We start from the raw sequence: 24,536 nt of genomic DNA, 5'->3' as shown, positions 1-24,536 counted from the left end.
CCCCCCCCCCCCCCGTGCATCTTCGCTGGGTGGGTGGGATAGGTGGGTGTCCGCCAGGGCTGCCCTTTGTCACCGGGATTGTATGCCCGAGTGGTTGGTCCGCTTTTGGAGTCCCTCGCGTCCTCAGTTGCGTCCCGGATGCTTGCCCTTCCGGGCACATCCGCGTTACCACTTTGCGCATATGCTGACGACCTATCGCTCATTCTTACTAACAAGAAAGCTATCGGGAATGTTCTCCAGGTAATCGATAGCTAGGGTAGGGTTTCCAATGCACAAATCAACAGAGAAAAAAGCGCGCTGCTCACCCCAAACCGTCGTGCTCCGCACCCCTTGATATTCCAGTGACGAATGCCGTATCCGTTCTAGGCTATAATTTCATTTCTTCAGGAGTATCTCCCAGCTCCTGGGTACGTGTCCGCATGCGAAGTCTTCCTGTCCTCCGGGACTTGAAAAATCTCGTACTCCCCATTACCTGCAGAGCGCGTCTTGCTGCGTCTTGGTTTCTCAGCAAATATTGGTATGTAGCCAATATTCCCATCCCTCCATGGACTACTCTACAGACTGCTGCACGTGCAGCGTTTCAGTTTATCTGTGTGGGGGGGGGGGGGGGGGGGTTCTGTAGAATGGGTACAAGGGGCCGAAAGCATCAGCATCGCGTAGATGGCGGCCTACTCTTGAAAGTGAAGTGGCTTGCCTTAGGTCTGCGCGCGATCTTTCAGGGTTTCCAAGAGCCAAATAACTTTTCTGTTAGTGTCCGACATTCGTTTTTCTTTCCTTTTCTTTTTTTTTGTGTTGTGTGTTCTGACACGCACACGCTCGCGTTCCGAGTGTGTGGTTCTCCACCTGCAGGCATACTTTGTGGCAATGCGCAATCCACGAGTTTCGTTCCCGGATGATGATATAGCATCATGGCCTGTGCAGCACCTTTACGTACATGGCACTTCTTGCGCTTGATCGGCCACACTCTCACTCGCATTGGTCGCGTATTCAGCGCCACATAGCGTGACGTAGGACCACTGGCGGCTGGCTTGATGCCCGCCGTCCCAGTCCTCAGTGGCTCTTACGCATGATGTCTTGCCGCTGCGTGAGCGTTTTTCGCGTTTTGGTGTAACGTCACCCGGCTGTCCCTTTTGCGAGTACAGGCAGTCAGCAGAACATGCTTTTAGTTTGTGTTTGTTGCCGGGTGCCCTGTGGCATTGTGTAGCAGGCTTCTATAGCCTGACGGATGCTGAGTGGAGCACCGTTCGTGGTCTCCGCTCCCTCCCTGTCTCTCAGCGGGATAGGCGCTTGGTAGCAGATACCACGTGTGGATTGCTCGCTGGCGACGAGCACACGCGGAGCAGAGCCGCAGTGTGCAGGAGGTGATTCAACTTGTTAACGCCGGTATTCGCAGAGTTATTTACAGGAAGCGAGCGGTACTTGGAGCAGTTGAGTTTCACCGCCGCTGGATGACCTCTGACATTCTCTTTTGTGTGGACAATGGCAAGTTCCATGTTAACCTATGAGCTGTCCACGTCCTCCTGTTGATCCCACTTGCAGCTTTCCAGTGCCGTGAACTATTGCATGGCGAAACTGACACGTATAGTAATCTGTGAACAGCCTTAGTCGCTGGGCGACAGTTGGCATTCAGAATGTGTCTGAAGTCTGTTTGAGACGCTACAGGAACCCGGCCCCTAAGTTTGACCTTCCTCCTTTTTTCTTTTCTTGATACCAATACACAGTCTGGCTTACGTTAGTGTTCAGTCATGCAACAACAGTGTATCTTCGACGATGCAACGACCACTGCCCGCCGTATAGGTCGTTCCACTGGCTAATGTATTTGTGTGAGTTCTGAATAGATGGTGCGAGAGTCGCCTCAGGGTTGTCGCATCTTGGAGTCCGCAAATTTTGCTTGAGGCGACGATCTTAAAAATTCGATCGCTGAAAAGATACTCTATGAACAGCAGTATATCTTTTTTATGTATGCGGCATTCAGGCTACAAGCTTCCAGAAAAACATACTTTTTGGTTTACCATTCACTTTAAATAATTCTTGTATTGTTGACTGGTTAGATGAGCCTTGCATTGCCAATTGTAGGATGGGACAAGCGCAACGCTTGACCACATCCCACTTCAAAAATAGTATGATATAATATGATATATCAACACGACAATCAACATGATATAATAGTGTCTAAAAAATAGGGATGAGCCTTAAACAATTTAGAAATGAGATTAGGAAAAATATTTCCATGAACAATAATATAAGCAATGCTTGTATTGTTACCTGATTAGATGAGTCACAACATTAGTGATTCCATCTTCCTTAACGCAATACTGGCTACAATTGAAATCAATAGGATATGAGTGTATTGGCATCAAATCAAATCAATAAAACCAATAAGACATATATATATATGTATTGGCATCATCGTGGAAGACCAGCCATTAATCAATAAAATCAATAAGACATGAGTAACGCAGAGAAAGCATAACATTGAATTCATACAACCGATCTGTGCCACCATCCGAGAACGCCTTAGGAGAGACGTTTGAATCTACCGGTGTGCCAACCAGAGGTATACAGTGAAAAGAAAGACGATATTGTTTGTTTGAAAGGAACAAAGAGGAGAAATTGAACTCGTCTGCTGAGTTGTTCTGCTACTTCTAACATAAATTCTCCCCCCCCCCAAATAAAAATAAAACATACGACGACGATATTAAAAGTGTGCGCTTAGTCCGCGTCGTTGGACTAACGCGCTCGCTTGTAACCAGACTTATCCGTAACGTGTTACAAGTAATTGCGTTCGTAAAAATCAACTTCTTTAAGCGAGCAAATAATTTTTCAAGTAGTCTGATTGCAATTTTGGGTAACTACCCAAATGCGTGCGTAGTGCGAGAGCGAAGGCACATGTCCATGTGAGACTACTACGCGTGAAATGCCGAAATGGTGCGTTGTGTTCAAATTTTGCGATTAACTGAGACAAAAAATAAAAATGAAAAGTAATAGTAGGGCCCGGGACTTTATGTAAATGCACATCTTTTTTCTTTCTTTCTTTTTTTTTTCTTTTGTAGGCGTCTCTGCGAGTACCCTTATGTTTCCCACGTGTTTCCAAGCACGGAGAGCACGAAAAAATGTGTCTCGTTATGCATATATTTGCATATTTTTGCCGAATTTCTATAAAAGTGCATATGGCAGCATATATCTGCATATCTTCGTGCATATATTTACATGTTTCTAGTGCATATTTTTTGTTCTAGTGCGTCTTCCCACGTTTCCTGAGAGGTTCAGCACTGACACACTCACTTCTAAGAGAGCTTATGGACACACATGGCTGTGTCGCAGCTGCACGAGCAACCTGGAGCGCCTCTGGTTTTAAACAGTCTGCAGGTGATGCAAAGGCTGCTAACGCTTCACCACAACGCTTTATTTGACTGCGGCTCGCATTTTGCTTCTGAGCTGTTACGCTGAATTGCGCAATGACAGACGACATTACGACAGTACTCCGGGGGTTGGACGCTGCAGCGAGTCTACCTTTACAATTCCCACCTTCCGGTACATTCCACAAAGGTTGGTTGGACGCGCGCACGCGGAAGAGCTCTCTTCTCTTGGTTTGTGCCGCCTGTGTATGGCAGTGATTACTCCAGGCACCCACCCCCTACACCACCCTAACAACACCCCCCCCCCCAAAAAAAACAGATACTGGAGGAGACCCCGCTAAACTTTTGAGATTGCACAATATTTCACCAAAAGCATGTAAATACACCCCCTTGCGAAGCTCAGCACCTCCCATGGACGAAATTCTGGGGAAACCACTGGTGTAGGGTGTAAGGTGCAGCAGTGCCGAAAACACCGGCTTCGCTTCGCCTCTGAGGCAGTTGGCAGCTGAGCTCAAAAGTACATTCAAGACGGACGGATCCGTTTTGTTTTGTCTGGCATGCGAGAAAGCTGTAAACGCTGACAGACAGCGAAGCACCGTGCGGCCAGTCAACGAAAGTCACGTTGCATGCAGCAACTTATGTGCCAGAGTGCACCTTCTACGTCCAAGTATTCTGATTTTACGATGGACCTTTGTAGGGGATTGTGCGCAGCAAATACTCCCTTTCGGAGGCTCGAAAACGCTGAACTACGGGTATTTCTTGAGAAGTATGTACGTGTGTGTGTGTGTTGAGAAGTACACAGGCCGGCAAATCCCTCACGAGTCGACAGTACGAAAAGGCCACCTGCATCGTTGCTATCAGGCTGCCCTACAAAACATCCTTCACAATCTGAAGTCACGGAAAGTGTGGATATCCATAGACGAAACAACAGACGCTTCAAGATGCTGCGTGGACTCTGTTGTCGTCAGACCACTTGGGCTGGACACATGTGAAAAGAGCTACCCACTGACAGTCGAGGAGCTTCGAAAGGTCAATCATTCTACAGTGGCACAACTCTTCGTAGACTGTGTCCAGATGCTCAACGGGTATGTGTGTGCAAATGACGTGTTGCTTTTTGTTGCGTACGCAGCTCCTTACCTGGTACTGGCTGAAGGCTGGTGCCGCTCTTCGTGTCATATACCCGCAGCTCACGCGCTACACAGAGTTGCAGGTGAAGTTCGTGGCTGTTTCCAAAATGTTGATAACCTCATATCGAACACGAAGAAAGTGTGAAAGTGTGAAAGTGAAAGAACACGAAGAAACGTTAGATGCATTTCAAGCACCAACAACTGCGATCGTACCTTCAGTTCAACTGCGGTTTTTGTCCCCGGACAGAACCTTTAAGGATTTGGCGTAAGATGAGGCTTTGCCTCCTCAGCCTGTGCTGACCAGATGGGGCACGTGGATCGAAGCAGCAAAATATTACGCAGCAAATTTTTGAAATCGTGCGACAAGTGGTCAGCAAGCTAGAAAAAGCGCAGCGACTCTTTGAAGACGTTAGCGTGAAAAATGGCTTATAGCAGCTACTGAAGCTAATTTCTCGTTCTTTACCGATTACATCTTAAAGTTGGAGTCTACAAACTTGACTCTCGTGGAGGCTTTGGACATCGTTCGGGACGTTCAGGATTCCTTACAAAGGGCTCCGTGTGCATATGCATATGTTGAAGCCGTGCTTGACAAAAACATGGGACTTAAACTGTTGCAGTCCGTGGGCGCCATTCTTGAAGGCAAAGAACACGACTCCGAAACTCTGTCTGCATATAGCGCTGATGAACTCTCATTTCAAGTTCGCAAGGATAACGCCTTGCTATGTAGAACGGACATTTTCTCGATACAAGACTGTATTGTCCGACAACAGTATGTCTTTCAAATTTGAAAACTTAAAAATGGATTTGGAGTTGGCTTCAAACGGAGTGGGCTTCAATAAAAAATGTATGTTTGATATTCTATGATCCGTTTCTGTTCATTATTTTTCTGCACAAAGAGGTTCACGGCATCATTGGCTACAACTGTGCCTTTCGGAGGACTATTGCGTGCGCCTCACAGCGCAGCCTCCAGGCGTGCTCTCATCAGCTCAAGGTGTTCCTCCCGGTATGCAGTCTTCGAAAGACCTCTGCTCTGCGAACAACCTTACAGGCTCTCGACCTGCCCCTTACCCTTCTCGAGCTCGACTCTGCACTACGGGACTCTCCTCTGCATACCTCCCCTGGAGCAGACCAGATCACGTATAAGGCCCTTCGGCATCTTCCCCTGTCAGGGCGAGCATCCCTCCTACGGATCTTCAATGAGAGCTGGAGCCAAGGGGAAGTCCCTAACGAGTGGAAGACCGCGATGGTGGTCCCTTTACTGAAACCAGGTCAATCGCCCCATCACATCGATTCTTTCCGCCCAATAGCTCTTACAAGCTGTGTGGGGAAGACCTTGGAACGTATAATATTCAATCGCCTGAGCTGGTACCTTGAGAGCACGGGTTTTTTTCCCGAGGAGATGGCTGGTTTTCGCCCAGGCCGGTCAGCAATGGACAGCGTCATAACTCTAACCAGTAGGACACAACAGGCAAGGGCCGAAGGTCTATTGACAGCCGCTGTCTTTCTCGACGTCAAGAAAGCGTACGACAGTGTCCTCCATAGCGCAATCATGGCGACGCTTTCAGAAACTGAAGTCGGGGGCTGCCCCTAGTCATGGCTTAAAGACTTCTTGGCTGACAGCTCCCTGTTTGTGCGCACCGCTGACGGGGACACTCCGACGTTCCGCGTGCACCGTGGTGTCCCACAAGGGAGCGTCCTCAGTTCCCTCTTATTCAATATCATTATGGCTTCTCTTCCTGAGCAGCTTCATGGTCACACTCATATTACAATATATGCTGACGACATATGTATCTGGACTTCCGCCGTTCGGCGTGACACGATCCAACGCCGACTACAAGGTTCATTAAACATCATTTTAAGATACCTCTTGCACCGCGGCTTGGTTGTCTCGCCTAGCAAGACGGTAGCCATGGCATTCTCACGAAGATCATTCCATAAGTACCCGCTTTTCATTGATGGCTCACCCCTGACCTTCGTCACGACCTGCCGATACTTGGGGATTACAATTGACCGGGGCCTGACGTGGTCCCAGCATGTGAAGCTGCTTGCTACCAAGCCAAACTCTTTGGTAAATGTAGTCAGGCGTATTGCTGGTGCACCCTGGGGCCCGTCATGCTCTGACCTCTATCGTGTCCATCAGGCCCTGGTGTTGGGGACATTGCGGTACAGCTTACCCATTCTGCCTGGTCTCAGTCGAACCCAAGAACAGGAACTGCTCAACATCCAGGCCCGTAGTCTCCGTGTCTGTTTGGGAGTCCCCAGGACAACGGAGACATATTCTGTCTTGGCAGAGGCGCGAGAGCAGCCGGTTCACATACTGCGGGATGGTGATACCCTTCGCACTTATACGCGGCACCCGCTCCACTCTCTTTGTCGCATTGCTGAGGACTGCCGGGCGTCTGCTTTCGGCAGTGCCATTGCCCGCCTGAAAGGGCGCATTCCATCTCCCGCGTCTACACGATCTTATGCACCGGCGATGTGGACTCTCGAAAGACCCTGTATTCACTCTAACATTTCTGGCCTCCAACGCAAGAAAGATGTCCCCACAGTCGTGGCCCACCAGCTCACACTGGAGCACCTCGCCTCAACACACCGACTAAGTCGCCATATATACAGCGATGGCTCAGTAACCCAATATAGTTCGAGCGCTGCTTTCTACGTTCCGGGTGAAGACCTGGGGCATGGTTTCAAACTCCCCTATAGAGTGTCCTCGACAGAAGCCGAACTGTTTGATATCCTGGCAGCACTGGAGCATATTACCGAATCCGGGCATGGAACGTAGGTCATTCTTACCGACAGCAAAGCATCACTAGATATGTTGTCGTCATCTCGCCCCAGCATAATAAGCGATTTGAATACCATGACGCTTCAAAAATTCAATGAACTCATCGCCACTGGTTACAACATCGCGTTTCAATGGGTCCCTGGCCTCGTAGGCGTGTATGGAAATACCCGCGCCGACGCAGTAGCGAGACGCCCTGGGTCTGATGACACTTCGGCCCTGGCACCTCTGCCGCTTACACCCTCCACATGCCATCTATACATACGCCGTCGGTGTGCCACATGTGCTCAGCAGTTCAGTGCCGAAACTACGACTTACAACTCATTCCTACGGTCTATCGACCCATTGATGGAGTTCGTCATCACTTGCCATCACAGCCGTAAAGAAGAATCCCTTCTCCACCGCCTACGACTCAATGTTGCAGGTACACCCTCACTTCTCTTCAAGATGGGTCGGCTAAATTCACCAAATTGTAATGTCTGTGGAGTGGAAGCGGACATCCCACACCAACTCCTGTATTGCCAGCAGCACCTTCAACATAGGGACACCCTCCGCTGCCGTCTGCTCCAGATTGGCTGTAACGACTTTTCGTTGGCCGCTCTTGGCCCCGTCTTGCACCCCAAGCAGTGGGCTGTCACTGCCGCTCTCCTCGGTTTCCTCCGAGTCTCAGGACTCGTGAACTGCATGTAACGTTGTGCTAGTGTTTATTCTCTTCTTTCTTTCTTTCCTTGTCGTTTTGTTTCTTTTTGTTTCTCTTTCCTTTTCCTTTCTTTTTGTTTCTTGTTTTCTTTCCTTGTCCTTTCGTTTTGTTTCTTTTTGTTTCTCTTTCCTTTCGTTTTGTTGCTTTTTGTTTTTCTTTCCTTTCTTTTTTCTTCTGATTCCCCCGTTTTTCTTTTTCCTTTCCTTTTCTTTTTTGATTCCCATTTTTGTTTTTCTTTCTCCTTCTTTTCTTTTTGGTTTTCCCCATCCCCTTTTTCTTTTTTTTTTGGAATAGCAAGCCGGCTCTTTGCCTGGCTAACCTTTCCTTTCTTTTTTTCTTAATAAACATATTACACACACACACACCTGGCATCGAGGAGGAGGAGGAGGAGGAGTGTCGTTGGGAGGAACCCGAGAGGTCTGCCTGCCTGATTAGGCGGCATGTTTCTCGGGAAGGGAAAGATGGTGGAGAGGAGGAAAGGGTGAAGTGGAAGACCGAGCGGAATCCGCTCGGGGGGAGGATAGCTGCGTCCATGGGCCGACTTCAGGGGAACTGTGCCGGCATACGCCTATTACACATCTGAGGGAAACCCAGGAAAAACCCCAGACGGCACAGCCGGCCCGCGGATTCGAACCGCGGACCTCCCAGTCTCCAAGCGCTCGCGTTACCGCTGCGCCACCGGAGCTGGTCACACCTGGCATCACGTTTCATGAAGCGAGAATAGCGAGTATCGCATACCCAGAATTCACAACCTTTATTGCTATAGGCTCATCCTGGCGTACCGAAGGGCAGTTAAGGAAAACTTAAGTGACCTCCTGGACGTAGCGAGCTTAGAAATTACTAATCCTGTTTACAATTACCGCCACCCTTTAACATATAAAGTTCCACAGTGCCGGACGTCGTATGGGTTCCACAGGTTGCAATATAATTTAGTTAGATTACTCAATGATAATGCATGCGATCTGCTGTCTTTACATAGAAATGATTTGCTAACATACTTTTGTAATTTAGAATAATCACTACTGTATATAAACGTTACATTGCTGAAGCATGAGTAAGGTTCGAAGCTGATCTCTACTATTGATGATTGAGTGACATTTCTGTACTTGTTTACCATTGTGCATAGTGTTGCATACATTGTGATTATTTAATGTGCTGCTGTAGGGTCTAGAGGCCTTGTCAAGTCTCCTGTGACTTTTTAGCCTCTGCTCCTAATCACTTGTATGATGAAATAAATAAAATAAAAATAAATAAAATTTGGTGCGCATATTTTGAGCATATTTGACGTTGTTTTTTTTCTCGCATATTTGCATGCATATTTTGGAACATTTTTGTGCATAAAGTCCGGGGCCCTAGTAATAACCGTCAAAAGAAAAAAAATATTTAAAATAGAATAAAAGTGGAGTGAAGGGCAGGAATATGGCAGCTGAGTATTTCTATTCCCCTCCCCCTCCCCCGTTTTTAGTGCTACTCTCTGCTGCAAGTGCTCGCCAAGGGCAGCGAACATTCACTCTGTAGCTCTGTAGCTTCGTAATGTACGTCCTGAGCCTACACAATGTCTGCTAATGTGGGCAAGAAGATGGTCACTATCGATAAAATTTATATAAGTGTGTTCTTAAACAGGCGTGGGCGGAATCGCGTGACCGTCCGTGTAACCATACCGTGTCTGCCCTTCCGAACTATGATCATGAGGGGCGCCATATAGTGGTCGGACTGTTGATTAATTTTGCCCACCTGAGGGTTATTTAACGTGCGCTGAAATCTCAACACACCGCACACCGTATTTAACGTCCCCCGGAACATAAAGGACACCGTACTGGAATGTACCCTGGTGTCATCATTATCATGTGTGGAATCACTGTTGATGCAGGAAATTTTAGGGGCATTATTATTATTTGGGCAGGGCCATGGGGCACACCCACACCTACCATATGGCATCCTGTCTGACAATGGCATAAGGACGGGGTCCTTCTGAGTCTGCTTGCTTCAGTAATCAACCGGGAGATTGTTGTGCATATGCTCACATCCTGCTTATGCTCAGTGTTGCTCAGTGTAGAAGTAAGACTCACTATTATCAAACAGCTACGATTGGGATTGGGTCGAAGATGAAGTTCTTAAAGGGGAGGGGGATACGTTTATTGAAAAAAGAAAGGGCGCAAAGGTTAGTCAGGCGACTTGCTATGCCTTTAAAAAAGAAAAAGAAGAAAAACAACAAAAATCACACTCACACACACAAAAGGGGAGGGGAGGCTTAAAGATTGATCGAGAGGCCGGAGGCATGAAGAAAGCTCAAGAGGGCAGTCGTAACCGCCCCCTGGTTGTGCAGAACTGGGCCGAGAAGAGTGGCTAAAGTGACTTTGGGTGTACCAAGTTGTCGCAAGTGGCGTTGGAGGACGAGTCGTTGAGAGAGGTACCGGTTGCAGTATAATAGATAGTGCTCAATGTCGGCTTCCACGCACAAGTTGTGCAATTGGCAGTTGGCTTAAAGGGAGTGTAAAGGGTGCTAATGTGTTTCGTGTGCTGCTCTTTAGTTTATTTTTAGTTTGATCTTTATTTATCTAGTCATCATTTTGTTGATAAAAATATTGTCATAATCTATTACTGAGATGCGTGAATAAATTTGATTTACTTTCATGCCTATAGATTTTTTTATTGCCCTGCTGATAAGAAACGCGTTATTCGATACACCAGGTGACCCGAGATTATGTCTCTCTCTTTTTTTTTTCTTTTGTTTATTTAACTTCTGGAGACGGAGGAGGAGCGTAACTGCAAAATATTGAATACTTTTTCAGTAATATCTAACTTTATCAGCGTATCTTTCTTTTCAGTATGACTTCCGAACCTATTTATCTGTAACTGTAACTCAGGTACTTTTTAAAAGTGCTTTAACTTTAACACCATGCTTGTATCAAGCTGCCTTTCGCGAACAACGAAATGAAACCCAGGAACTTAATAACTTATCACACATTGCACTTTATTACAAAAAACCCTGTTCGTGAGCGGTGTCACAGAGGCACCATTGATGACGTAATTCGATTCTTTCAGGTAGCTTCTACGGTGATTTGGCGCTGCTTCGGTAACTTTGGTAGCACAGGAGAGGCATGAAGTGAAACCTATAGTGGGAAGCTGCAAATAATGTAGAGAAAATAATTAATGCATATTTAAAATTATACTTTCACTTCGTGCCCTACAAAATAGTGTGCGATTATTTGTCCCCCTTCATTTCTTCATTCTATGCAGTACACCAATCAGAGGAATTACTAAATGACTAAAGGAAACTAAAACGACTGCACAACGTTGGTTCCGTATTCCATTATTACAGTCTGCAATGCACAACAATGCCAAATGAGGCTACCCTGGTTTTGTAAGTCATGTGTGTCACTGCGCATAAATAGTACATCAAACAAGACACTGCGGTCTAAAAGCGCCGCTCACCTTGAGCATTTAGCCGTAGAATCCACGGCCGTATCCACCGTATCCGCCAAAGCCACGGCCGTATCCACCACCGAAGCCGCGGCCGTATCCACCACCGAAGCCACGGCCGAATCCACCGCCGAAGCCACGGCCGTATCCACCACCGAAGCCACGGCCGTACCCACCACCGAAGCCACGGCCGTAGCCAAACTGAGCCTCAACAGCGACGAGGCAAAGGACAACCACGAGGGCGAGGGCGAGGATTGCGCTGCACTTGTTCATCTTGCTGGCTGTAAGAGATAGTTAAGAACACGGAGTGATTGAGTGCTCAGTACTGTTCAAGAACATGCATTTGCATTTCTATGCGTTCACAATAGATTAAATTCATATTGATTACGTGCAGCGACCGTGCAATAGTTCTCGCTCCTACACTCTCAAAGCCGAACTTCACCAGATAACACGCTGAAGGCCATTCATTGCACTGAATGACACTGGGATTTTTGATGGGACTGCCTACCGTTGTCGGCCACGCTCAGGCGGGCAACGTCACGACTATCTAATGGGGGGGGGGGGGGAGTAGTGCGTCCTGTGTCGACTTCACAGGGAGCTGTTGTCTTAAAGCGTATAAGAAAAACCCTGGTGAAACACCCACACAGCTCAGCCGGCGCTCTGTTACGAGCCCTGGTCACTGGTTCACAAGAAAGGCGTGTGCAACGCGCTTTCTGCAAATCAGGTGTGATAACGGTACACTCTACGCCATGATCGGCCTTCACCGTGCTACATGGCGAAGTTCTGTTTCTGTTTCTGTTCCGACATATGTCGGCACAGTTCCCTTAGAAGTCGGCCCAGGACACACATCCCCCAGGGCGTCAGTCGTGACGTTGCCCACCTCTGTGAGGCCGACAACGGCGAGCCCTTTCACCAGCACCACCACCACCGCACCACCATCTGTTTGAAGAGTGCAGGCAATTCTCAGCAGCGAATAGAGGGTGCTCGAAGAGCTGCCGCCGCAGCACGCCAGAAAGAGCTGGGAGAGATCGCTCCGAATGCGCCCACTCTTGTAAACCAATTTTCGCAGAAAATGCGCGCTTCCCAAACGACATATTTCGTGTAACAGTTCCTGAAGTTCACATTACGAGATAAAACTAAATAAATAATAATAATAATAATAATAATAATAATAACAAAAAGAAAGGAGAAAATAACAAATGAGTGAACGTAGTTCACGAACATAGCACAACACTACGATATCAGGCTCAAAATTGGTAAATCTCTGACTTAGCTTCGATGCGAAAGTAAAAGAGAAAGTCTTCCCGCCACGCTGCTACAGAACTCGCATGAAAGGTTACACTCACCTGCTATGAGGTATCACCTGCTGAAGTTGGTAGAACTATTGGTGAACTGTTGCGTTCGGTGCACGCTTTTATATAGGAGGACGGATGCTTTCTTTCTTATTTCGCGGACTTTCTCCGAAGCCCCCCTCCCCGTTACCGTCAAAATTAGGCAAGGGGTTTTTTTTTACTCTTCGGCCAAGGCCATTCATGTCCAGATAGGAAACGGTACTGCCGTCTTTCCCCCTCGCCACTGTTCTCTCATCGACATGCGGCAAGGATGGAGATGCCGGTGTCACCAAGGTTACCTGGTGAACTGCTCGGACCGTTTTAATAATGCCGAGGTCTGATCTGCGTGCATTTGAGCGACATATAGGTCATTCGGATTGTCAGATCGGAGGTGTGGAGTACGCTCGACCGGCCACGCCCAATGCGGTTCTTCTCCGTTGTACACTGGATTGCGTAGTGCTTTTTCGCTTCTCTTCGAGTTATGTGCTCCACGCTGAATATTAGCGTGATAGTGACGTTGATTTCAGTCTGACGTAACGCCGTGAGGTGCTTGTGGATGTGCTCATTTAATGCGCGAATTTGCGTGACGCTGATTATGCTGCATAGAAGGCCCTTTCCGTTTGATAACTGAATCGGGGCTGGATTTCAGTGTGAGTGGCTGTGTGTATAGGACTGCTCCGGGCGTATGTGCTGTAGGGGACACAGTTGTCTAAAATCAGCACTCCGTGGTTTAGCTCATCTCAAATCTCCAGGTGCTGCAAGACTATTTCTTTCAAATAATAAACACATGCAGCACATGGTCGACGTTCAAATACAATATTGACTCAACACAAGCGCAACCGAGGTAGTATTGGACGGCGAAGTATTGAGAGGCGACTTTAGCTAACCGTGTCCCCAACAGTACGTCGCGAAATGAATGACATTATGGTGCCAAAAAACAACAACAAAAGACAAAAAACAAAGCTAATTTATCCGTTTTGCCTTACCATGTTGACGTAGTCTCCTTCCGACCGTAGCTCAAGGCTCTCCTCGCCTTTTTGGACGCCACAGGACTTCGATCCTCATTGTAACGGGACCCATTCCTTCATTCCCTGCTTCACCTCCAGCAGTGGGGTAGAGTATCGCCCCCAGCGATGAAACTCCCCACCCATCATCCTGAAATAAAGTTATTGTTGTTTTGTCTCCTTCCGAATTTGATAGTGCATTCATACGACTTTACGTAGAAAGAGATTACATTTCTTTGAGTATGAGGAATACACAATACGAAGAGGGCAATACAATACAAGACACGACAACTAAGACTGTCCTCTTCGTATTTTGTGTTTCTCAAATTCAAGGATATGTTACATCTTTCTACAGTACACCAGCTCGCTTGCACCATTATCACTTGCTCGACTTAAAGTATTTACAGCTGATAGCATAAGTACTTACTGGCTGACTAACCCATACACAGCGCGGTTAATTGCACCGATACTCTGAAGGGTCTGCAATGTAAATCTTGCGGTTCTTGTTTTGTATGTTTGTGTCTTGTGTGTTCTTGCGGTTGTGTATGCGGTTCTTTGTAGGGTGTCTAACCGAAACGTTTTTCGTTCTGGTTTCCGTTTCGGTTCAAAGAAAACCTCTAACATCCGGTTCAGCTCCGGTGTGACAAAATAACGTTTCGAAACTGGTTTGAACCGGTAGAGTTTCACATGGTGTGAGGAGAATTGACTGCAGCGAAAATAACCTCGTTTATTCTTTCCAAGATGTCATACAGAGGCTGAGAAAAGAACGGGGTTACATACAAGGTCCGACGAAGTGGGAGAAAAAACAACGAGCCCGTCTTGCACTCTGGCACGTTGTTGTGTTCTGAGGTTCGCACAAAGAATTACGCAGTTTACTTAAGTAACAGCAACTGGTCGAGTACTTCCGGGGAAAGACGGGACCTTTGATCGGTGAGAATGAGTTTCAAAATTTCCTACCTAAACACCGATAGATGCCATGTATTGTGCACTTGAGCTCTTGTGGTATGTGCTCTTCAGGTCCAAGTAGTTCAATTATCCACTTGAACCAAAAACCGGAAAAAAAATTTTTTTAGGTTTAGTACCGTCGAAACATGAACATTTTTTACGGTTTTTGTTCCGTTCCGGTTCCCCCAAAATAACGTGTGTGTTTTTATTCTTTTTCGTTTTTTTTTTTTGGGGGGGGGGGCTTTCAGTTCCGGTTTTCGATTTCCTCTGGAACCCTGATGTCATGTGATTCAACACTGATATTTCCCTCGTGTCATTCATGCGCATATACAGGGTGTCCCAGCTAACTGCAAACATATTTTTTAAAAATATATATAACACTTTTTCCAAGATGAAATCAATTGCAATATAGCATATGCTGAATGGCACTCCCTAGGAGGGCATTAGCAAAGTCCAAAGGCAATGTCTTAATTAACTTTCATTAATTAACTTTTAATTATAAAAGCTACAAAGTTGTCCCAATGAGAACATCTGTTCCTTTCGGTCACCTGATATCGTAGCCGTTTTCAGAACAAAAATCCGTTCGATAGATCGCCCGCAAAAAAATTCGTGAAGGAACGCCATTTTTTTTTCTTTATTTTGTTCATTGCGCTTCTTAGAAGACGCGTCTTTCCTTCACCCCCAATGTGAGAGGGAGAAAGAGCACACTATCGCCTCTCGTGTCCTGGAAAAAGATTAAAAGGAAACAGAAAATGCAACCCAAGATAAGGCCAGTTCTGATAGAGTCACCCGATACATTTGTTTTTGTTTTGTTTCCGCAAGTTAAAGCTCATCTTCGACGCATGAGGCGGCATTGCACTCCTTTCCCCTCTCACGTTGGGGATGAAGGAAATACGCGTCTGCGAAGATGCGCAATTAACAAAATAAAGAAAAAAATGGCGTTCCTTCACTAATTTTTTGCGGGCAATCTATCAAACGGATTTTTGTTCTGAAAACGGCTACGATATCAGGTGACCGAAAGGAACAGATGTTCTCATTGGGACAACTTTGTAGCTTTTATAATTAAAAGTTAATTAATGAAAGTTAATTAAGACATTGCCTTTGGACTTTGCTAATGCCCTCCTAGGGAGTGCCCTTCGGCACATGCTATATTGCAATTGACTTCATCTAGAAAAAAGTGTTATATATATATATATATATATATATTATATGTTTGCAGTTAGCTGGGACACCCTGTATATCATTTTTGCTTTTTCATGGACAAAAGAATGTGCTTTTCTCCTCCACTAGTTATGTCCATATTACTACTTTATCAGTGTTTCAAACGTGGCGTGTGCTCTTATTTATCTTTAGCACACCTTCCTTTCGTGATCTTGTTTGCTCTACATGGGGAGGCGTTATTTTCCGCAATGCTTCCGGGTTTTTAAGCCAACAAGAGTGAGCTCGTATCATATAAGACATTGATATGATAAGCCATTCGATATATTGTTCTCGTGCTCACGTGTTACAAATCCTGTTTCAAATTGAGTTAGCATTTTCTCTTCATATGGGATGCATTGAAAAAGAAAAATACTGGAAGGCCCACAAATGTGGAACCGTCTATTCCATAACATCTGAGTAGTTTGCTCAGCGACCGTTTTGGGTCCAAAGAAAAGTGAAAGTAACAAAATGGGAATGCGAAGAAGAAATCAGATAAAAAAGGTAAAGAAAGAGTGAAAAAAATGATGTACGAGGGTATAAAACGACCAAGTTATAGAACGTAAACAACGAGAAATTAGCCGAGGCAGGCTACAAACATGGACGACACAAACATACGTAATCCTGCAAGGTACGGAATCAACGGAATCAAGAAACTCAGTAAAAAGGTGCTGACACCAGGATTCAAACCTGGACTTTCGGACAGCACCTTTCCCTAAGTTGCTTGATTCCGATGAAGCCATACAAGTTTCACGTTGCTCATCTCAGATCAATAAGATTCAGAACTTGATGTCCGTCTGAATTATTCCGGAAATATTTGACTACAGTTCAAACACATAGCGAACTGTTAATAGGGGATGAGCTAAGCAGGGCTGTTTATGGCCATGTTATGAACACCGAGCTCTCTGAAACCTGTTCTCATTTGTCATCCTCGTGACATCTAGTTGTCGTTCAAGTGTTCTGGAGTAGTCAGCTCCAAATTAGTATAACTACATCTTCATATTATCGTACTTTTCAATCAAATAATTCAGTCCTGTCTGATTGAGTGAGCGAGTGAAAGAAAAAAAAAAAGACGAGAAAATTGGCACCACCAACGTGGAAGCCGGCTACTCCATACCATGTACAACTCAGAAAACATACCAATAGTCACACAAAATCAGAACAGTCAAAATAAACGTAAAACGTATTTGATCTTTCCTTGCATTCTGTAACCTGGCTGTTTAGTCATTTCCTTCTTGTGAGCAAGTGAAACGGAAAACTGTAAGCCAAGTAGTCGTTATAGCGTAATTGCTTTCGAGAGTTGAATGCCTCCTATGGGGCTCTCAGCTTCGTAAGCTATCGTCTAGTCAATGTCAATGCAGAGCGAAGCGAGAAGGGCGCGCGATGTTTAATGGTAAAAAAAGAAGGAGTGGAGGAGAAGGTTAGCTATACAAGAGGCCATGGAAAACGAATTTTAAGCGAGACCAATGCATGATGATAGCTCAGAATGGATTGCACGTGCTGCACATCGCAGGCATTCATGCACGAAGTGATGAAGCTCTGGAAAACACATCTTCCGCGAAGCTGTTGTCGTTGATTACGTAAACGCAGGTTCATTTACCCTGGCGTCGGTGAAAGCGTGGAGAATCCCGTGCGCCTAAGACACGTGGGAACCTTGCCACGCGCATTTCTATTAGTGTGTTCCAAGTTGGAACTGGTCCCAGAAAACTCAGATTTTCCCCCAACATTTTTTCCGTATTAATGAGCATGTGACCAACGAGGCGGATCAGATAAAAAACAGAGATGGAACGCTGATCTTGATTATGACCTTTGTCCACTGCAAATTAAAATTCGTGATAGATAAAACTCGGCCTAACATCACTTAAGTTGCTTCCTTGATAGGCGCTCTTACACCACATCCTGGCTTTGTTTTCTTGGGTTCCAGAGTAATGCACGCGGCTCAATGATGACTCTTTAACACCACGTGAAGAGAATGGCTAAAAAGCGCCACGTGAAGTCGCTCCCTTTCCACATGCGATGAAGCAACCCATTCAGTACGAAGGCGGGCACGAGTGGCACTACTTCCGTGTTAGCGCCGCAAAGCAACTGTGGCTATATGAGCGGTGTGCAGACGTGGACACGTGGAGAGAGGACGGGAGGCAGAAGTGGAGGCAAGGGGGTTAGTGTGCGTCCTGGGCCGGCTTCAAGGCGGACTGTGCCGACATTCGTCTGGAAAGTGTGCCGGAAAACCCGGGGAAAACCTCCGACAGCACAGTCGGTCGTTGGATTCGCCACCTTCCAGTCTTCAGCACGAGAAGGTGTTTCTTACACACTCGCCCATGCCGCTGGTAGTAGGAACGATATGGAAATGTTCGCTCCTATACAGCCCAATAATGGGCAAAGTACCTCAAAATTGTACTTAAAGTAAAGTACTAAGTACTTGGCATAAATAGTACTCGAAGTGCAGTACAAAGTACACAATTTGAAATGTATTTAAGGTAAGGTAAAGTACTCAGAAGTGTACATGGAGTAGCACTTGAGTACATGGTACTTCAAGTACTTCCCATCACTGCTACAGCCGAGGAGTGGGCTACTCCGAATGATTTATATGTGAAAGTCATTTGTCATAAAGTGATGTTGTCAAAGCAACAACAGACACGTGGTAAGTGCGGAAACGCGAAGCGTAATTCCGCCGAGCAACTGTGCCAGTATCTATATCGTAATGCCCTCTGACTTCCGACTGTCCAACGGAAACAAATCCCCGAAGCGTAATTTCGTTTGCGTGTCAGAGAGCTTCAAGGGTCGTGCGATTGCGCATTTATCCGGAAATTCGTTATTCGGACCGCTGAACCATGGGCGCGAGACACGACTGGTTACAGTTAAAGGCCTCTGCAGCCTAAATCGCAAGAAAAATGTGTTTCTTGATTCGTCATGGCATTTAGGAACGACAGCTTTGGCCACAGACTTCCAGCATGACGAAAGATGCGAATAATTTGCTACGTATGTATTTGCAACGGTATGTAGTTACAGGAATACGTCGTCTCCACCCTCATTAGTATATGCACCGCTGTTCTATTACCTTGTATAGAAACACCAGCTTGGGTTCAGGAATCGCTAAACCGACTAGGCTTTGATGAAACTAAGGGGTTTATTTTTGTGTGTCAACTGATATGCACTGAGTCAATTCAATTTTGAGAACTAACCCAATATAACCGATCTACTTCATCATCATCAAACTCATTAGCTGTCAGAATTTATACTAGTGCGACTGTAGTGACACATTTCCAACCAGACTTGTACACGTTACCGAAAAAAATGAATTGAATACCGTTCGTCACCACGAAAAAAAGGAACTAAATACGTCACCCGCTACCGAAGTACCAAAAGGAACGCGATCCCGATACCGGATGGTAACGAGTTACTCTTACGTTACCACGGTACTACAGAGGCAGGATTAACGTGTCAAGACAAAAACTGACATGCGTTTTATTTGGTCCGACAATTTACATATTTCGCTTTCAACAATAGCTGGTACTGGAAATGAGCATCGGTTATCATGGCGCGTTTCCTTGGGAGAATCTCTGTGGCAAGGCGGAACAATCGCTCCAGCTATACGCGTTTAGTCGCCTTTAATCGAGTTTAGTGACTCTAGATTGTCCATGGGCAGCAGCTGTAACACGACCTACTCTGTACATAGTATATAGTATAGTAGTGGGTCGTGAGCTGTGACATAACACAGAAAATCCCAGTGTCTGTTCCAAGAATGCTTTACGCGGTCAATGACACGATCGGATAGCGTCGCAGTATTCGTGATGCCGTCCACCTAGGACTCATGAAAAGAACGACTGTCGATCAGAGGCTTCCAGGAGCTGAACGTCCAGGTTAGGTCACCAAGTGTTAGGAGCCTACGGAATTTCCACATACTAATTGACAATGTCGTCCATCTTGAAGCCGAGTGTAAACGACGAAAAGGAACGAGTAACGTGTCATTACACTCGTCCAGATGTTCAGTAATGCGCACCAAAGGGTGCAGTGATTTTTACAAGAAGTGAACGAAAAGAAAAATGATATCAGCCTGTTTCTAAATCAATATATAATGTGGTATAGCAGAGGTATAAACAAAAGGAAAATCAACTTGGTTAAAATAAGTAGAGGGAACAGCTAGAAGTTGGGAATTGGGGATATTTCGAACACAATACCGTATCAAAGAATATTCGTAACAAAGATTTGCGGCGTAAATGCACACAACGAGCAACTTTAGAAGGGGGTGCCCGCAGATAGTGGGTACTCAAAAGAAACCTGTGGAGACGTCACTGCTCATGGCGCATAATACTGTTTTCGCTCTGGGCATGCGCAGTGACAACACCTTTATTACTTTAGGGCCCTATTTGGGGTCTTGGGGGCTATATGGGTACCCTGTTTGAAATCTGGCTAATGTTAATGTGAGAAACGACATCAGTTATCTTGGCAGTAACCCACGGTGCATTTTTTTTTTTTTTTGCTGCATGCATGTTGGCTAATTATTTACGTTACCGTTTCTTTTTCTCTGTTTTTTTGTATTTTGTTACATTTTCGAATTCGTATCCACGCTAGTATTACGCTACGTTTGTGTGAAGCATAGCGGGTAGCCGTATTCCGATATTTCGTTATTAAGGCTGGTTTAGAGTCAGACGGAGCGGGGAGTAACGACGCATAGCGCACCGCTGCGCATCGCGAGCCGCCGCCGGTGAGTTCATAGTGCGACGACACTCGGCGAAGCGCGGCGCGGCGGCAGCGCACGGCTACGCCAGCCGCCGCCGGGGGAGTACAGCAATGCCCTACATCTGGCGGTGGCCAGCGAGCTGAGCACTGCGTGGACTCGCATTTCCCAACATGGCGTCGCCCATTGAGCTTTTGATCGAAACTGGAAAGGAACATCCATGCCTATATAATAAACTGCGGATGGACTGTAGAGACAAGCAAAAGAAGGAGAAAAGCTGGGAAGACGTGCGTCTTTCTTAATCAGTGTTCATGTTTGGGGGTAGCAAAAGTATTACAGTAGTACAAACATACCAGTACAGACGATGGGAACACGGATTGCCTTTAGTCGGATTTCGGCAAGCGGGTGCAGATATGACTGCTTTCCCATTATGAAATGTGAAAATCGCCAGTGGTGTTTTTGGTTGCGGTGCGCCGAATCGCGTACTACGACCTCGGTAGGATGGGGAATCGTGGCGTAACGAACGCTGGCTGTCGGCGCGGAACGCGGGCAACGACGGGCGAAGGCTACGTCGGACTCTAAACCAGCCTTTACAGTAGCGGGCACAACACTGGTTACATGTGATTACATGTTATGCCTATGATGCACCTGCGTACCCGTCTGTTCTTTTGTGTTGTGTTTTTGCCTAACGTTTTGTTGATGTTCTCGCCACCGCTAATGTTGACTCACCGACTCGGCTGACTGTCGACCACTCACTTCAGAATCGTTCATCGTCTCATCATCAAGTCACATCTCATTCCGTCCATCGCGCCTTGGGGTAGTGGGCCGCACGGCCCACACCTCATGTGGGGAATTTGCCCATTCATCATCATGAATTTATCTGTTGTTGTTGTTGTTGTTGTTGTTGTTGCTATGCCCACGGCTATATGCGATAAGATAACTTGGATGATGAAAAATTCCACCAATGGAGAATCAACAACGCCATGAAGGAGCGTGTTCCATGCATATATTGTCTGCGGTGAAAACGAAAATTTAAAATATGCGCATTAAATGGCTTCCGGTACATCTCATCTAGAGTTACACCTTAAAAAACGTACTGTAAGTGAGTTTTCCTTGTTGCTAAGAATACATTAGTTGTTCGGCTGATGGAAGTGCAAAAAATGAAAGGTAATGATATGCGGAGAGGCAGTCTAGGACATTCGGACATTTTCGGTGCGCGCTCATCTTAGCGCCAGTGTTGTGCCCGCTACTCAATTCAAGTAGCGAAATACCGCTACCCGCTACCCTATTTAAAAGTAGCGCGATACTAGCGGCGCTACAAATTTACGAATGTAGCGCGATACCGTTACCGCTACCAAAAAATGTAGCGCAATTACCCTTGCGCTACTTTCTCGCCGAAGGCCTATGAATATGTGATTCGATACATTCAAAGATATGTGCTCTTGCTGATACTTTATATCTTGCGGTCAGTTCTTGGTGAACATATCGGCGCAAACACTGAAAAGTCGTTCGGCAGACGCACATGACGGAACGGCGGTATTCAGCTTGAGGAACGCCCCGTGCACTCTTGGAATACCCTGCTTTAGCGATGTCGAATTAAAGTTATCTGGCACAAAGAGGTACTGAGTAAGCTCACGATCAGCTGGATCTGCTGTATAGAAGTTGACTTCCCAAAAGAAAAGAAATCATCTGCATGTAGCTCGCTCGTGGATTCCTCGGCGCGCTCCCTTGAGGCGACCGAACACCTTAACATTTCGTTTACGGTCAAGCTGGTTACTTCCGTTCGTTGGTTTTCATCCCTGAGCCATCTGAGCTTGAACCTCGGAATTAAGACAGAAGCGATTTGAAGGTTCTAATCTGACATGAATCGGTCGAACCTAAAGTAAATATCATGTATCGTTACTTGTTTCGCAGTTGAATACGATACGGAAGATGTAGTAAAATCACCTTTAGACGCTAGAGTCTAGCGTCTAATTCATTTTATTTTCTCCCTCAAAAGTAGCGGTAGCGGAGGCGGTTCCGCTACACAAAATTGTAGCGGAAATTACTTTCCCGCTACAAATAACAAATGTAGCGGAATTACACCTCCGCTACTGAAAAAAGTAGCGATTACAGTAGCGCCGCTACGCACAACACTGCTTAGCGCACGGGTCATTCTGTACACGGACATTTGGTGTGACACAACAAGGGCATTTTCAACAGATGCCTGGAAGAAGCATAACTACACTTTTCTTTGTGCTGCTCAGGACATAGACTGTGTATCCTGTCACGCTTCGCGCATAATGAGGGGTGCGAGCTTCCATTGAAGTCATTTGACTGACGTAAGGGGGTGAAGGTCTGTCCCCCCGGCGTCCTTTCACTTCCACTCCTGCTTCTACGACCGTCATTTTTTCTTTTTCTTTTTTGCTGCTGCCTCGGTTGAATGTTTCATTCTTGTTTTCATTCATGCGCTCTCGCCTTGCTTCCAGCAGGCTAAAGGCTTTTCAAGGCCACCGCCTCCCCGCACTGTACGTTAGATGTGACCGTTCGTAAAGCAGCGCACGCTTTCGTCCCAAACGCGGTATCTAGCGTGTGCTTACGGGGAACGCTACACTCGAGAGGTACGGCTGCGTAATCTCCTCGAATTTACTCTCCTTTGAGCCAGGCACGGTGTCTTGCACGAGTGCATCTGAGTAGTCTTCAATTTGCGGAGGAAACTGCGTACATCCGCTGGTTCATTGCACTCGTGAAGGATAGGCACGTGTTACGTTTCCCTTTTTAATCTTTATTGGTTTTTAATCGGAAATGCGGGCGTAGTCTGGAAGGCTTACACTACATACCGGATCTCCTAGCAACACAGACTGAGAGTACGACGCTACAGATGCGAATGAGCTCTCTCAGGTTACGTCACACCAGAGGTCGGCAAAATAACTCATGATCGCGATAGCTCACGATATGCACAATCACGATCGCCGATTGCGTGAGTCCCGCGTATCTTCCCACCGCGTGGCTGCACCTCTGCGATAAGCTGCCATTAGAATCGACACTGAGTTCCAAGAGCGAGCATGCGCCATCTTGTTTCCGCGTTACGCTACCCACGCACACGCGCACTGCAGATTTTAGCACACGATGCCATCTATCGTGCGCGGGTGAAATGGTGATTTCGTTTGCAAGCAGCAGTTGACGGCCTTGAGCTCACCTTGACATCCTCGGGACGCTCTGGTTGACAATACATGGGTTATCGCACAACAATCATACACGCTACTTCATCCCACAGTGAGCATCATGTTAGCCGTCTTTGATCCTCAACTTGGGACGGTACTGTTGTGGTGCGGAAACAAGATGGCGCTACTGCTCTCCCTTGGACCTCAGTGTCGATACTCTGAAGCGAAGCTTATTTAGTGACTCTAGCTGCTATCACGTTGGTAATGAAACGAGAAGGACCGCGATTATTGTGATCGCACTCGTGCTGCACTCAGATATCGTGATCTCGCTTAGTGCACTTATGCTGGCGCGTCTCTCAGCGGTAGTAACGGGAACCATTCTGTACGGCTTCGAACGAAATCGTTCACTTCAACGCCATTATCGCGTGAGTCCGCGATCACTGTCCTTGCGTCGCTACCGCAATCTGACGTTGATGTTCAAATTGCTGCTGCACATTGGCGCTTGCTTTCTGGAGCGTTTTGCATTAGTGTATCTTTTTTTCTATTTTTCCCTGCCAGAGGCAAGATAGCACGTTGTAAAATTAACCAATGGGATACCGTGTTTCAGTACTGCAACCGCGCATGCCGCTTACTCGCACATTTCAAACTCTTTTCTTTTTTTCTTTTTTCAGGCACGCAGGCGTATGCATCGTAATTTTGCCATTAGCACACTAGCACTGTGACATTAGCACACAATGCTTCGTATCACCCATCAAATGCAAATCACTCAGGTGAGGTGTGTCGTCATAGTATCGGAACAAAGTGAGATCGCGTGATCACCCATAAAGCCGAAGAACTACATCAACAA

General features: G+C 46.4%; 1 long non-coding RNA gene across 1 annotated transcript; it reads right to left on the bottom strand.

Moving 5' to 3' along the window:
* Positions 1-10,921: 10,921 nt before the first annotated feature.
* LOC135395439 (uncharacterized) lies at positions 10,922-12,910 on the bottom strand. The gene is made up of 3 exons (XR_010423088.1): positions 12,738-12,910; positions 11,404-11,672; positions 10,922-11,094 (listed from the first exon to the last, which is right to left on the bottom strand). It is a non-coding gene; the product is annotated as an uncharacterized LOC135395439 (long non-coding RNA).
* Positions 12,911-24,536: the final 11,626 nt, after the last annotated feature.

This window comes from Ornithodoros turicata, chromosome 5 (genome assembly GCF_037126465.1).
Source record: "Ornithodoros turicata isolate Travis chromosome 5, ASM3712646v1, whole genome shotgun sequence".
NCBI classification, from domain to species: domain Eukaryota; kingdom Metazoa; phylum Arthropoda; class Arachnida; order Ixodida; family Argasidae; genus Ornithodoros; species Ornithodoros turicata.
The sequence above is the reverse complement of the archived record's forward strand: the minus strand, read 5'-3'. Positions and strand labels throughout refer to the sequence as shown.